The 3,461-nt window shown below is 44.7% G+C and overlaps 2 non-coding genes across 2 annotated transcripts; both read left to right on the plus strand.

Annotated features, from left to right (window-relative positions):
* The first annotated feature begins 1,073 nt into the window (after nucleotides 1-1,073).
* Nucleotides 1,074-1,189, plus strand: LOC147746939 (U5 spliceosomal RNA). The gene has a single exon (XR_015300404.1). It is a non-coding gene; the product is annotated as a U5 spliceosomal RNA (small nuclear RNA).
* A 1,195-nt stretch (nucleotides 1,190-2,384) lies between these two features.
* LOC147746940 (U5 spliceosomal RNA) lies at nucleotides 2,385-2,500 on the plus strand. The gene has a single exon (XR_015300452.1). It is a non-coding gene; the product is annotated as a U5 spliceosomal RNA (small nuclear RNA).
* The last annotated feature ends 961 nt before the right edge of the window (nucleotides 2,501-3,461 follow it).

Here is a 3,461-nt window from a genome sequence, read left to right on the forward strand (position 1 = left end):
AAGCCATTGTTTGTAATATCAATACATCGAAGTCACATAAATACAACACATATTGCATTACAAATGCTATAGGTGTCACATTTGCAAATGTTAAAACTATTGGCATTGTACATGACAAAGCCAATAATTTCGCTATTTACAAAACTAACACACAAATAAAAGAAATGTAATTTACAATACCAATAGCTCAAACTTTCCTAATGCGAGACCTATTGGATTGCAAAAGCTTGTTTGCCTCTTGTAACGTATCGTTTGCTACCTCTTGTTTGCTCCATACATGCACAATAGTCACTATTGCCTTATGTAAGGTAACGTTTGCTTTTGTAGCATGCTCACTTGTAATTTTTCCTCATGTTTCACTACTGTTTCTATTGTGAAGCGCTCTGACACCTTCGGGTAAAGTCCACGCTATATAAAAACGCAACAAATAAATAAATAAATCAAAACATTTTTATGCGGGTGAGCCCCATTCAGTGACCTGAAAGCACAGCTGTGGGAAGCGGGTGGACTGATCCGGCGGTGCCTGAGCCGGTCAGACCCTCAGACCCCCAGACTCCCTGCAGCAGGAGCTTGAGCTGCGCGAGAAGCGGAGGAGGGGAACAACCAGAGCTGCGACCCTGGACCAGAGTTCTAGTCCCGGCTGCGGCTCAACAGCCTGTTACTGCTAGACAATTACTTAAAGACCCCGCGGGTAGGTAAATATTTCTTTAAAACTGCCCATGTGTAGTGTAGGCAGACTAGTGCTCCTGTAAAGCGTTGTAATACCTAGAAAAGCAAATTGCGCGAAGAGAGCAACAAAAGTCAACCCTGTTACACTCCCAAGGGTCACATGTGACTGAGAAGCCTTGTCACGAGGGCTCCATGAGGGTTTATTTGCATACCCACAATCCCCTGTAACTTGTACTCCTTCTCATGTAGTTGAATTAAATTTACCACTTAATCTAATCAAAAAATGAATAATAAAAATATAATTATAGGGACGTTCTAAGTATTCGCCTCGTTTTATTTTAATCTTACACTCAGAGTCATAGGAGTTGTGTTCAGTGCGGTCTCTGCTTCCCTATCTAACGTTCATACTCTGGTTTCTCTTCAAACCGAATAAATCTTTCGCCTTTTACTAAAGATTTCCGTGGAGAGGAACATTAAAGAGTTTCACTCAATTTTTGAAGACTCTATCTCTGATAGAGTTGCCTAATTATGTTAAAGAAAGATTTATCTCAATGGAAATGAATATAAAGCGACGATATGTACCTGCTGAGGTCAGTGCATATATATATTTCTTTGTGCGGTGTGAGAGGCGGAGGGACGATTGAACAGCGGGTGGTGCTGATCCTAGAAAATGGGATGGGGGTCGAGTCCCGCCTGCGGCTCAACAGCCTGTTACTCTTCGCAAATCACCTAAAGACACCGCTGGTAAATAATATAGGGGCAGATATACAAGTCCCTTGCATGTTTGCGTCACTTTTCCAAAATCTGCCCCTATATCTACCCGTGTGTGATGGATGTTACCTAATGCCTGTGTAAAGCGTTCTATTACCTAGAGCACAAATTGCGCAATGAGAGCAACAAAAGTTAACTATGTTACACTCCAGAGGGGCATCTGTGACTAAGATGTCTTGTCCCGTGGGCTCCTATAGGGTTTATTTGCTTACCCACAATCCCCTGTCACTTGTTATCCCTCTTATGTACTTGAATTGATTTTACCACTTAATCAGATCAAAACCTCAATCAAAATGTATTCACGGAGACATGTTTCAACTATTCATTTAGTTTTGTGTCCCACACTCAGGGGCAGATTTACAAGCCCCATGCGACACTTTTACGCCGCCGTTGCGTCACTTTTGTGACGCAGCGGCGGCGTAAACAATGCGCCACTATGCGACATATTCGCAACTTGATGCATCTAGTGACATGCGTCACGTTGTAAAGCCCTGCGCTACATTATACCTGCGTCAGGTATAATGTATGCAGGGTGGGCGTTCCGTCGCAAGGAAGACCCTTGAAAGTGATGCAGTGAAATTAGTCACTTTAACGTCCCCGCGCCATCAAAACCTTACGCCTGCTTGTAGCAGGCGTAAGGAGTGACGCAGCACAGCCAGTATAGGGCAACCCTGAGCAGTGCTGGAGTTGCGTTGCGCTGCAACACAACTCCAGCACTGCGTCACCTTTACGTCAGATGCATCACGCATCTCTCTATACTTGCGCCACGGTGCGCCACATTGTAAATGCAGCGCATCCATGGTGGCGCAAGGGGTTTCAACCGTCACGGAAAATAACTGGCGCATCCCTGCTGATATGCAGGGATACGCCAGTTATTGTAAATCTGCCCATCAGAGTCCAAGGAGTTCTGTTCCCTGCGGTCTCTGCAACAGTATATTGCTATCATACTCTGGTTTCTCTTCAAACCGAATAAACCTTTTGCCTTTTACTAAAAATTGCTGTGGAGAGGAACATTAAAGAGTTTCACTCAATTTTATGAGGCTCTGTCTCCGATAGAGCTGCCCTACAAAGTTTAGGATATATAAAAGTGGTCGAATGAAAACTGCTCGGTACCACTAATTTTATCGCTTCGGGAGAAACACAATTTAGGGGCATATTATCAAGGAACGGCGTTAAAATTATTGCTGCTTTAGCAGCAGGAAACTGCAGCTAAAACGGCGCTAATGGGCTTGATAATATGCCGTAGAGAATTCAAATAGAAGCCCATGTTCAAACCAGAACATGGACTTCTATTGGAATTCTCGAGGGCATATTATCAAGCCCATTATCGCCGCTTTAGCGACAGTTTCCTGCAGCTAAAGCGGCGATAATTTTAACGCCGTTCCTTGATAATATGCCCCCAGGTTTTAAATGATGTAGGTAATACTGCATTGAAACTAGTCCTTCTATTGAAATCTCTATGAACTGCTCTGTGAAATCAAAACGCACCTCCAGTGAATACTCCTGATCATCCATACTAATATAATAAAGAGAGAGCCCAAACCTTTGAGGCGGGTAATCTCAGGAACCACAGCACCAATCACAACACCCAATACAGCGTTGGAAAGGGCAGTTGCAGCAGAAGAACATAGGCTATGCAGACGCCCACCATATACATTTAAAAGGTAAAAGAACCGTGCCAGCAAAGTAGTCCCTTGTGGGCGTGTCTGCGTTGTGCAGTGGGCGTGTGCTGGGGGGGTGGCGTGACAAACGCTGGGGGCGTGTGGTAGTTCCACCCTTCGGGCTGGACTGTTCCCATGAGGCACAGGGTCAAGGCTGATTTGCATATGGCCATGTCTGAACTGGGGTGGTGTGGAGTGCAAAGAAACAATGAATTTATGCCCAGATCGCTGTACCGGGGTGAATGTATGACATTGTTCTGAATTCTGTCCATCAACTGTTGTTTTGGCATTTGTCACCCCGAGTGGGATGGGTATGCTCAGACATGAGTCCCATGCTCTCCGCACCACTGGAGTCAAGCT

Source organism: Lissotriton vulgaris, chromosome 1_1 (assembly GCF_964263255.1).
Source record: "Lissotriton vulgaris chromosome 1_1, aLisVul1.2, whole genome shotgun sequence".
Lineage (NCBI taxonomy): Eukaryota > Metazoa > Chordata > Amphibia > Caudata > Salamandridae > Lissotriton > Lissotriton vulgaris.